At 45.7% G+C, this 12284-nt stretch overlaps 2 non-coding genes and 1 pseudogene across 2 annotated transcripts; all 3 read right to left on the bottom strand.

Moving 5' to 3' along the window:
* Positions 1-3111: 3111 nt before the first annotated feature.
* On the bottom strand, positions 3112-4513 carry LOC145643383 (polyadenylate-binding protein 1A pseudogene; annotated as a pseudogene).
* Positions 4514-9565: 5052 nt separating this feature from the next.
* trnas-aga (transfer RNA serine (anticodon AGA)) lies at positions 9566-9647 on the bottom strand. Its single transcript has one exon. It is a non-coding gene; the product is annotated as a tRNA-Ser (tRNA).
* Positions 9648-11868: 2221 nt separating this feature from the next.
* Positions 11869-11950, bottom strand: trnas-aga (transfer RNA serine (anticodon AGA)). The gene has a single exon. It is a non-coding gene; the product is annotated as a tRNA-Ser (tRNA).
* Positions 11951-12284: the final 334 nt, after the last annotated feature.

The raw sequence follows: 12284 nt of genomic DNA, 5'->3' as shown, positions 1-12284 counted from the left end.
ACAGCGCTAACCTCAAGCGTGCGGTGCCCAACTTTTACCAGCACGTAACCTTCCCCACCAGGGGAAATAGGACACTAGATCACTGCTACACCCCATACAAGGACAGCTACAAGGCACTAGCTCATCCACCGTTTGGTAAGTCGGACCACGCCGCCATCTTCCTCCTACCAAAATATAAACAACGGCTGAAACGGGAAGCTCCGGTTCAGAGGGAGGTCGCGTGCTGGACAGACCAATTGGTGGCCGCCCTGCAGGACGCTCTGGATGACGCGGACTGGGACATGTTCCGGCGCAGCACTGATGATGTCAGCGAGTTTACGGAGGCAGTAGTAGGATTTATTGGGAAACTGGTGGACGACACGATCCCAAGAATCACCATCAAGAAGTTTTCCAACCAGAAGCCCTGGGTGGACAGAACCATCCGCGAGGCTCTGAACTCTCAAACTGCTGCCTACAATGCGGGGATCATCAGCGGGAACATGGACGAGTACAAGTCTGCAGCATACGGAGTGCGCAGGGCGGTGAGGGAGGCGAAGCGGCGCTACGGGAAGAAACTAGAGACACAGTTCCAGCAGAGTGGCTCTAGATCCCTGTGGCAGGGACTACGGATGATCACGGACTACAGGAGCCCACCCTCTGGGCTGATGAGTGCGGATGAGTCTCTGGCGAACGAGCTGAATACATTCTTTGCTCGCTTCGAGGCTACATCTAGCAGCGCTAATGCTAGCATCACAAATGCTAACGGCGCTAGTGCTAACAGCGCCAATGCTAACGGTGCTGGTGCAAGTGGCACTATCGGCGCAGCCGGTGGCACATGCACGGGGCCCACCATAGAGCAGCGCCCTCTCATCATCACGGAGAGTGACGTGAGGAGAGTGTTTAAAAGGGTGAATACCAGGAAGGCGATGGGACCAGACGGTATCTGCGGGAGGGTCCTCAAAGCCTGCGCAGATCAGCTAGCCCCGGTATTCACCGACATCTTCAATCTCTCCCTGACGCTCGGTATTGTCCCGTCCAGCTTCAAGCGGTCCACCATCGTCCCCGTCCCGAAGAAACCTCGACCCTCCGACCTCAATGACTACCGCCCTGTCGCCCTCACATCAGTCGTGATGAAGTGCTTTGAAAAGCTAGTTAGAGACTTCATCACATCTTCACTGCCAGCCTCCACGGACCCACTGCAGTTTGCATACCGCCACAACCGCTCCACTGACGATGCGATTGCACATCTGCTCCACACTTCACTGACTCACCTGGACGAAGGGAGGGGAAATTATGTTAAAATGCTATTTGTCGACTACAGTTCAGCATTTAACACTATCATTCCCTCCCTACTCACTAGTAAGTTGGGAGATCTAGGACTGCATACATCCCTGTGCGACTGGATCTCCAACTTCCTAACAGACAGACCACAATCAGTACGGGTGGGCAACTGCGCCTCATCCACCCTCACCCTCAGCACTGGAGCTCCTCACGGTTGTGTCCTAAGCCCCCTGCTCTACTCACTGTACACCTACGACTGCACAGCCACTTCCAGCTCTAACACCATTGTCAAGTTTGCTGACGACACCGTTGTCGTGGGTCTGATCTCGGACAACGACGAGAGGGCCTACCTGGAGGAGATTAAACACCTGGAAAACTGGTGCCAGGAAAATAATCTCCTCCTAAACGTCAGTAAGACAAAGGAGCTGATCGTGGATTGCAGCAAGAAGCAGGAGCGGCACTACCAACCTGTGAGGATCAGTGGAACCGCGGTGGAGAGAGTAGATAGTTTCAGGTACCTTGGTGTTCACATCTCGCAGGACCTGTCCTGATCCCGCCATACCAGCTCCCTGGCAAAGAAGGCTCCTCAGCGTCTTTACCACCTCAGACGCCTAAGGGACTTCAGACTGTCCTCCAAGGTACTGCGGAACTTCTACACCTGCACTATCGAGAGCATCCTCACGGGGAACATCACAGTCTGGTTTGGAAATAGCACCAAGCAGGACAGACAAGCACTCCAAAGGGTAGTGCGTTCAGCAGAGCGCATCACTCACTCGGAACTTCCTGACCTGCAGACCACCTACTACAAGCGGTGCCAAACCAAGGCCAGGAAAATTGTGAAGGACCCCACCCATCCCAACAATAGACTGTTCTCTCTGTTGAGGTCAGGGAGGCGCTTCCGCTCCCTGAAGGCCAAGACAGAGAGGCTGAAGAGGAGCTTCTTCCCACAGGCCATTCGGGCCCTGAATCAGGGAAACTGATAAACTGTGGGGACCACCACCACCACCACGTAACATGACTGTTACGTAACATGACTGTATATCTGTATATCTGTATATCTGTACCACCACGTAACATGACTGTATATCTGTACATCTGTATATATAGATTTAGATTTATACTCAATTAACCTGTTACAACAACTGTAGATATGGTACTATACAATGGATCTGTACATTCTGTAGATTGTGTACATATATACTCAACCATATACATTGTACATTGTGTATATAATCATAATATACATATATTGTACATACATTGTTAATATATTTTTGTACATACATAGAATATATATTTATCTGTATATATATTTTTTTTCTCTATGCACCCCTGGTTTTCTTCCTCAGTTTGGACAGAGCACTCTCCACCATTTCACTGCGTGTTGTACTGTGTATGACTATGTATGTGACAAATAAACCAAACTTGAAACTTGAAACTTGAAACCTGGATACAAACATACCACGTCAGACGCTAACAACCGGTGACCAACACCGAGGCGCGCACTGACGGGGTTTTACATAGACTGACCAACACTAACAATTAGCCCCATACAGGTGCGTGCCACGGGGGTGTGGCCACAAACAAGGGTGAACCCCCGCTGCACGCGGCAGGCCGTACCGAGTCGCTTGGTGGGGGGGGGGAACGTCCCGTGACGGCACCCCCTCCCGAGGGGCGCGGCTTCCGACGCGTCCTCTCCAGGACTACCTAAACCTAAAGTGCTTTCACACTCCTGGAAGAGGTTCCTAACTATGGCCTGGCCACAGTGCAACCTTAATACGAGAGTTACAAAGTATGGATGAACTTACTATGAGGGTCGTAAGCCATCTTGCAGGTTCACTTGTTTTTCCATCAGACAGCGGGAACCACAGCACTGGTTACAGAGTGTTGAGCGGCTTTGTTCACCCAGTGGGCCTGGAGCACAGCGACTGCCTCATTCACCTCAGAACGCAGAGACTCGGGAGACTGCAGCCCCAGAGCCTGAGATGCCATGGTCTGAGAGGCCATCATGTGTGGGACCTGGGAGATGGCGGTGGGTCGGACGGTGCTGAAGGCCTGCGGGCCTGCAGCTGGGCTGATGGCACTCAGCGTAATCTGGAAATGCTGTGGATGGACGCTCTGCGTGGCCCAGGGGGTGCTGGGGTGGAGCTGTGCCAGCTGGCTGCTCAGGTAGTAGGCAGCCCAGTTCTGAGCCTCCGAAACGGCTTCCACGAAGTAGCCGGAGGGCGGGGCGGGCTGGTAGGGGTTCGGCACTGGGTTGGGCACGGCACTCACGCTGGCCATGCGCCGCATGTACTGGTGGGTGAGGCGGGCCTGCCGCTCCTCCTTGCACTGCGCCAGGCCCACGTACAGTGGCTCGGTGCCTACGATGCGCCTGCTCATCTCCTCCATTGCCTCGGTGGCCTTCTCCGGCGAGGAGAAACACACAAAGCCGAACCCTTTGGAGCGGCCGCCCTCCGTCGTCACCTTGGCGCTCGCGATTGTCCCGGAGAGAGAGAACTCTTTACGCAGACGCTCGTCGTCCAGACTGTTGTCTAGGTTTCATCTGCTTCGTCCGCTCAAACTTGCGTTCCATCTGCCTCTCGCCTTTCTTCTGGACACGAGCCACATACAGCTGCTTCCCATTCAGCTGCTTCCCATTCATCTCATCCACAGCCCTTTTTGCATCCTCGTGCCTCTCGAAGCTCACAAAGCCAAAGCCCTTGGACTCGCGTCGGGCCGAACTTGCTGAAGATCTCCTTCAACTTGTTGTCGTGCATGTCTTTTTCTATCCAAGATGTAAAGTTTAATATTTTTGTTCAAGAGATACATCTGGGTCAGATTTTGGATCAGTGGACTAGGCCCAAACTGCAAATATACTGTATATGCAAAATTCAAATGCAGGGAGTTGTTGGTCGCTTCTGTAATCAAATCTGAACACTATGAAATTTTCTTCACATTTGTTCTAATTGGACAGATTTTAAAGGGATAATGGACATCACTAGACAAAAAGGAACCAAAAACTAAATAAAAAGGAGCAAAACCAAAAACAAAGGAAGACTTTAACACACCTGCCCAAACAAGCACTAAATCACACAAAAATAGATCAAGCAATGACAAAGCTGTGAAGAAACATATTAACCATTGTTTACTTTCTTGTTTTCAACAGTGATCTGATTGTTAACATACTGGTTGTCTTCAACCGTTTTGCTCCCAACATATGAATGGGTACAAATGTGGCTCATTACCCACCTGCACAATTTGCTTCTAACATACCGGGCAGCTACAGGGTTGTAAACCCATGTGGATTCTGACATACTGGGCAGCTACGGGGTTCTTCACTTGTGTGGATTCTCTTCTGCTCCTCCATGTGGCCCGTTTCACCAAAGCCCTTCCTACAGTACTTGCAGCACTATGACAAGCGGACACCCTTGTGTGAGCGTTGAGGTGCTTCTCAAGAGTCTGGTCACATTTGAAACACTAGCTACTGACTTTGCACTGTTAACCTTGCAGCCGGTAGCTAGCTAGCTAGCAGCTCAGTAACCGTACAAATTCGTCTGCTACTGAAAACTGTCAAGTTGTATTTATAGCTTTCGTTTTAGTTCTCTCAGCTTACTTATTTATTTTTTGTGCGTTTTTTTTTTTTAGGGAAGTTGAATAATTTCTTAGAAATCTTGGAACATTTTGCCAGTTGGCATCTAGGAAAGCCTTTCTGCTCACAGACAATAAACACAAGCCAGAATTCCTCAAACAGGAATGAATCTACTAATTTACAACACGGTTTAGTAACATTTCAGGCACATGAGTGGAGGAACTAGCAAATTCTAAATGATGAAATCGAAGCTGATAAAAATCCATGAAAATTTAAACTGGTCATGAAAAAATGCATGTGACTTGAAAATGTAAGTGAGAGTTATCTGGAAAAGAAAGGATTAAAACAGTCTTGATTTGATACATTTTTAAAAATCAAATATCAAGTTTGATCATTCATGACCAAGGGAGTTTCTTTGAGGGTGTAAACAACAAATGCATGTGAACTAAATACTACAGTGGCATATAATTAAATAATTTGAGTAACTTTGTGTCACGTCATTTAACGTTTAACTCAAGCCGTTTGTGTTACCGGACTCTTTTATCACTTAACATTAGTAACTGTTTTAGTTGCCTTGTTTATCCAATAACATTCATTAATTAATCAATGGTTTAACCCAAGCAATTTTCGTTACTTCCGCCTCTCGAGGCAAAAATGTCAATCAGAACGTTGCGCCCGCAAACTTCAAATAAATGATAAATAAGGCAAGTAATAAAAATGGATAAAGTTGAAAGATAAGTTGATTAAACTTGAGTCAAATAAAACTACTTATCAGTCAAAACGTAAAATTCATATGCATTTTATTGACTCAATTTAATTTACGTGCATTTTAATCAGCCATATTTTTGGTGTATAGACCTGAGTTTTGTCGTTGAAGAGAATAAAAGAATCCGTCATGTAAACTTACGCCATCTGCAGGCTGAGATGGTGTTGGGGTGACCCGGATGTGACATTTGCCAAGCTGATGACATATCGCGATATTAATTGTGAGATTTCCTTACCATCTTTGCTCTTCGCAGAAGGGCACAGTGCGGTTTACAGGGCACAGTTTGACCCTTTAAATAAAACTACAACCAGACTTCCAGGCACAAGAGGTCACACAGTCATGCCCAGCAAGGTTGCTTTAAACGTGGGCACACTTCAGACCGTTTCACTCTTTAAATCATTCAAAGCACCACATTTCAAGGCCCAAGAGGTCACACAGTCATGCCCAGCAAAGTAGCTCTGGGCCTCGGCAAACTTCATGCAGTTTGACCCTTTAAATAATACTACAAAAAGACTTCCTGGCCCAAGAGGTCACACAGTCACGCCCAGCAAAGTAGCTCTTGGCCTGGGCACACTTCACGCAGTTTTACCGTTTAAATAAAACTAGAAACAGACCTCCAGGCCCAAGAGGTCACACAGTCATGCCCAGCAAAGTAGCTCTGGGCCTGGGCACACTTCACGCAGTTTGACCGTTTAAATAAAACTAGAAACAGACTTCCAGGCCCAAGAGGTCACACAGTCATGCCCAGCAAAGTAGCTCTGGGCCTGGGCACACTTCACACAGTTTGACCCTTTAAATAATACTACAACCAGACACATACAGGTGCGCACATATACACAGATACACATTCTGTTTAATTTCTTTACATCTGCAGACTAGAGTAAGCTGAGGGTATAGTGTTAAACCAGGTACTACATAAACAGTATATAGTATATATACAGAGGATATAGTGTTAAACCAGGTACTACATACAGAGTATATAGATTTACCAAAAGATCGTGCTGATCTTTGATCTCCTGGTTCTTCATCTCCAGCGCCACTTTCAGACTCATGTCCTCCTCTATGGGCTGGTATAACACACACACACACACACACACACACACACACACACACACACACACACACACACACACACACACAGAGAGAGACAAACAGAAAGACACACAGACATATGAAATTAGCAAGCCATATAGTGTAGAAATAGATTGATGTTATTCAGGGACCTCATTTATAAAACTTTGTGGATTCCAAAGTGAAAGTGTGTGTATTCTGCACAAATAACAGGAAATGGCATATACCCCCCAAAAACTTAGATTTCTAAAGCCTCGAGTATGAATTATTGGGAGATAGAGGCGACAATGCAGCGCTAAAGACAAAAAAGGAATTTTCTCTTCTCCAAGGTAACGGAGAGATATGAAAGGATAAAAAGGGAAAAGAATAAAATGCGCGTCGGTTTTAAATTCGCAGGCTACCTGCGCTGAAGGCGTGGAAAACGAGCACGTGACGGAAAGGCTTCCGTACCCGATGGGTCCAGCTCTCGTGGCCAGTCGGTAGCTCGAAGGCCGTGCACATTCGAAGCCGCGCGGCCCCTGGGGCTCACGTTTTCAAGGGTCGAAGTGCGCACGTGCTGATGACCAGCGACCTAGCTCCGTGCCTGGGCACAATTCGGGCACTTTGACCCCCTTCAAGTGAATGGATAGATGGGGGGGGGAGGAACCATACTTCCAGGCCCACCGTGTCACATCGACCATGCAGGGCAAAGTGGCTTCGTCCCTGGGCACACTTTCTTGTGATTTGAGCCTTTAAATAATACAGGATCCAGACTTCCAACACTCTCTAAATCACTTGCCCAGCAAAGTAGCCTTAAACCTGGACACACAATGGAGACCATTTGACCCTTTAAATCAGACTACAACCAGACTTCCAGGCCCACCAGGTCACACAGTCATGCCCAGCAAAGGAGCTCTGGGCCTGGGCAGACCATACAGTTTGACCCTTTATCCAAAACTAGAAACAGACCTCCAAGCCCAGGAGGTCACAGAATCATACCCAGTAAAGTAGCTAGCTAGCTTTCAGCTCAGTAAAACATACAATCAAATGTCCACCAAGCATTTAAACCGCAAGCATTTAAACCAGTAGATACAGCTAGTTACCGGCTGCACGGTTAACAGTGCAAAGCCATTACCAAGCTACCTAGCTAGCTAGCTAGCTACCAGAAGCACTTTTAACAGTGCAAAGTCCCTAACCCTAACCCTAACCCTAACCCTACCCTAACCCTAACCCAACCCAAATTCAGTGCATTGTAAGCATGTTTTGCATTGATTCTAGTGTTAAATCAAAGAAGAGAAATAATACCCGTTTCTTGAAATATTGCAATATTTGTCTTTGAATTTGGATAAGCAATGCTATTTACTCAAATTTACATAGCGCGCTATGTTGTCAAATGTATATACCAGCGTCTGATTAGCTTTCGATTTCAACAGGAAAAAAAAGGAAAAAAGAAAATGGTATATATTTTGCAAAATGAGTGAGACCTTTCTCTGGGACAGCTCATTTTTAAACAGCATGCTGATCTCTTGCCAATAAAGTCAGTGAATGAACTCTACATTGATACAAGGAAAATGGTAACAACTCAATCCTACCAATTGACCAGAATGTTGACAAGACCCAAAAGTCGAAACACTAACAAAACAAGCTGCAGGAAATGGGCTTGTTGGTCTAGGTGTCTGATTTTTGCTTAGGGTGTGAGTGGGCCCAGGTTCAATTGGTTGATGAGCCTTTCATCTTTACTTCTGATACACAGTTGCACAGCACCATGCGTCATTGTCTCCTTATGAAATGAGCAAAATAAATGACTTCTGCTTCTTACGAATGTCCAGTAAAAAGGGTACTAGATTGCGCTACTAAGAGGCTTGTTATTCTAGGCTTGCGATAGTAGCTATGGGTGCAAGAGTTCCTATGATCAACTGGCCCAAAAGTCCACCTTGATCTCGAAACACTGGTTGCTGTGAGAGCATTCAGGTTTGTGTTTAATTTTGTTAAGTGAAGTTGAGCTTCAGACAAAGCAATGGTGTCCACGTCCTTTCCTGGTGATCCAGTGTCCCACAGAAAATACATTTTGGACAGTTTACTCTAAAATAATTGAAAGAGTGCATTAACTCTAAGACTCGCGTTAACTTGGGTTTAGAAATAAACTCCCCAGGTCCAAAATTGGCTTGTTATGTTTTTAGGAATTTTCAATGGCAACCCTCACCTTAAAGCAATGTCTATGTCTAGAGAGAAATGGGTCACCCTAGGACCAACTTTAAAGCTAGCGCTTTGAAAGTCGGTGACCTCCCTCTGTCCAAGGCCTAGAATAAAGCCATTGAATTATAGGTGGCTAAGGGAAATCATTGATGCACAAGCCTCGCGGTCATGTTTTTTTTTTTTAAGTGTATTTTGCCCTGTCATTTCCAATGTGTAATTCACAGGCTAAACAAGTTGAGGCCGAATGATGCATAGCCACAAAAATCTCCGTGCACCATCTGGTCAAGGCTTAGATTAGAGCCATCGAGTTTGGTGCCGATAGGTCAAAGCACTAGTGTGCAGGCCTTAGGAGTGTTCTTTTCAAAAGCTATGTAAAGATGATATCGAAGGACTGGCTATAATGTAACAGTCAAGTTATATTTGGCTTGCAACTAGACTCTGTAGGGTGGAAGAACAACAGGACCAGAAATAGGTTGTCTTTCGGTACCTATTACAGATAGACCTCTTCGTAACAATTGGGTGAAGTAAGAAAGCCAGCTATGGTGGAACCGCAGCATAGCCAAAGGCACAAAGAAAGCCTCAAATGATGATGCCTTTGATGGCCAAATAAGACAGCTCAGCACATGGAAGGTCACACTGAGAAGATAGCTTGGATTCCCTCACACACAGCAAAGCAGGTTTTGCGTGCAGACTCATAGATCACAAACAGTAGAGCACACTCACGTAGTCAGCAGGACTCGAACCTGCGCGGGGAAACCCCAATGGATTTCTAGTCCATCGCCTTAACCTCTCGGCCATGACTACCACGGATCCCGGGGCGATGCTCTACAGCTCTGACGCTGAAGAGCACCGATGCAATGCAGCAAATGTTGAGTGAGAAAAGCATCCCAGAAGTGGGATTCAAACCCTCATCTCTAGGAGAGACTGAGACCTAAACGCAGAGCCTTTGCCCCGTCGGACACCCTGACACGTCTGCTGTTGCGGCGGCGACCACGATACCATGCACTCTCTTTTTATGTAATGAAGAGCACCATCTTTGAGCCAGATTTGTCCATAAACTGACAGAACTCTATCATGCTACAGATAAAGAAAGTTAACAACAATTCTTATCAATGCACATGTTCTGGAAAAATCTTATGTGAGGGTCAGGCTATCATGTTATTTAAAGAGTCATAATTTTAGCACAGAGTTACTGTTTGTGGTTCCCACAAGTGTATATATTTCAAAACACTATAAAACTCTTTATGACCTTCCTATGAACTTGCATAAAGCCTATTCCAACCCTTCAATGATGCGCCGGCGAGATGTTGAATCGTCTTTGAAAACTGAAACATTGTCACAAAACAAATTCAGTGCATTGTAAGCATGTTTTGCATTGATTCTAGTGTTAAATCAAAGAAGAGAAATAATACCCGTTTCTTGAAATATTGCAATATTTGTCTTTGAATTTGGATAAGCAATGCTATTTACTCAAATTTACATAGCGCGCTATGTTGTCAAATGTATATACCAGCGTCTGATTAGCTTTCGATTTCAACAGGAAAAAAAAGGAAAAAAGAAAATGGTATATATTTTGCAAAATGAGTGAGACCTTTCTCTGGGACAGCTCATTTTTAAACAGCATGCTGATCTCTTGCCAATAAAGTCAGTGAATGAACTCTACATTGATACAAGGAAAATGGTAACAAATCAATCCTACCAATTGACCAGAATGTTGACAAGACCCAAAAGTCGAAACACTAACAAAACAAGCTGCAGGAAATGGGCTTGTTGGTCTAGGTGTCTGATTTTTGCTTAGGGTGTGAGTGGGCCCAGGTTCAATTGGTTGATGAGCCTTTCATCTTTACTTCTGATACACAGTTGCACAGCACCATGCGTCATTGTCTCCTTATGAAATGAGCAAAATAAATGACTTCTGCTTCTTACGAATGTCCAGTAAAAAGGGTACTAGATTGCGCTACTAAGAGGCTTGTTATTCTAGGCTTGCGATAGTAGCTATGGGTGCAAGAGTTCCTATGATCAACTGGCCCAAAAGTCCACCTTGATCTCGAAACACTGGTTGCTGTGAGAGCATTCAGGTTTGTGTTTAATTTTGTTAAGTGAAGTTGAGCTTCAGACAAAGCAATGGTGTCCACGTCCTTTCCTGGTGATCCAGTGTCCCACAGAGAATACATTTTGGACAGATTACTCTAAAATAATTGAAAGAGTGCATTAACTCTAAGACTCGCGTTAACTTGGGTTTAGAAATAAACTCCCCAGGTCCAAAATTGGCTTGTTATGTTTTTAGGAATTTTCAATGGCAACCCTCACCTTAAAGCAATGTCTATGTCTAGAGAGAAATGGGTCACCCTAGGACCAACTTTAAAGCTAGCGCTTTGAAAGTCGGTGACCTCCCTCTGTCCAAGGCCTAGAATAAAGCCATTGAATTATAGGTGGCTAAGGGAAATCATTGATGCACAAGCCTCGCGGTCATGTTTTTTTTTTTTAAGTGTATTTTGCCCTGTCATTTCCAATGTGTAATTCACAGGCTAAACAAGTTGAGGCCGAATGATGCATAGCCACAAAAATCTCCGTGCACCATCTGGTCAAGGCTTAGATTAGAGCCATCGAGTTTGGTGCCGATAGGTCAAAGCACTAGTGTGCAGGCCTTAGGAGTGTTCTTTTCAAAAGCTATGTAAAGATGATATCGAAGGACTGGCTATAATGTAACAGTCAAGTTATATTTGGCTTGCAACTAGACTCTGTAGGGTGGAAGAACAACAGGACCAGAAATAGGTTGTCTTTCGGTACCTATTACAGATAGACCTCTTCGTAACAATTGGGTGAAGTAAGAAAGCCAGCTATGGTGGAACCGCAGCATAGCCAAAGGCACAAAGAAAGCCTCAAATGATCATGCCTTTGATGGCCAAATAAGACAGCTCAGCACATGGAAGGTCACACTGAGAAGATAGCTTGGATTCCCTCACACACAGCAAAGCAGGTTTTGCGTGCAGACTCACAGATCACAAACATTAGAACACACTCACGTAGTCAGCAGGACTCGAACCTGCGCGGGGAAACCCCAATGGATTTCTAGTCCATCGCCTTAACCTCTCGGCCATGACTACCACGGATCCCGGGGCGATGCTCTACAGCTCTGACGCTGAAGAGCACCGATGCAATGCAGCAAATGTTGAGTGAGAAAAGCATCCCAGAAGTGGGATTCAAACCCTCATCTCTAGGAGAGACTGAGACCTAAACGCAGAGCCTTTGCCCCGTCGGACACCCTGACACGTCTGCTGTTGCGGCGGCGACCACGATACCATGCACTCTCTTTTTATGTAATGAAGAGCACCATCTTTGAGCCAGATTTGTCCATAAACTGACAGAACTCTATCATGCTACAGATAAAGAAAGTTAACAACAATTCTTATCAATGCACATGTTCTGGAAAAATCTTAT

Source organism: Electrophorus electricus, chromosome 13 (genome assembly GCF_041902795.1).
Source record: "Electrophorus electricus isolate QZ-2024a chromosome 13, ASM4190279v1, whole genome shotgun sequence".
Lineage (NCBI taxonomy): Eukaryota > Metazoa > Chordata > Actinopteri > Gymnotiformes > Gymnotidae > Electrophorus > Electrophorus electricus.
The sequence above is the reverse complement of the archived record's forward strand: the minus strand, read 5'-3'. Positions and strand labels throughout refer to the sequence as shown.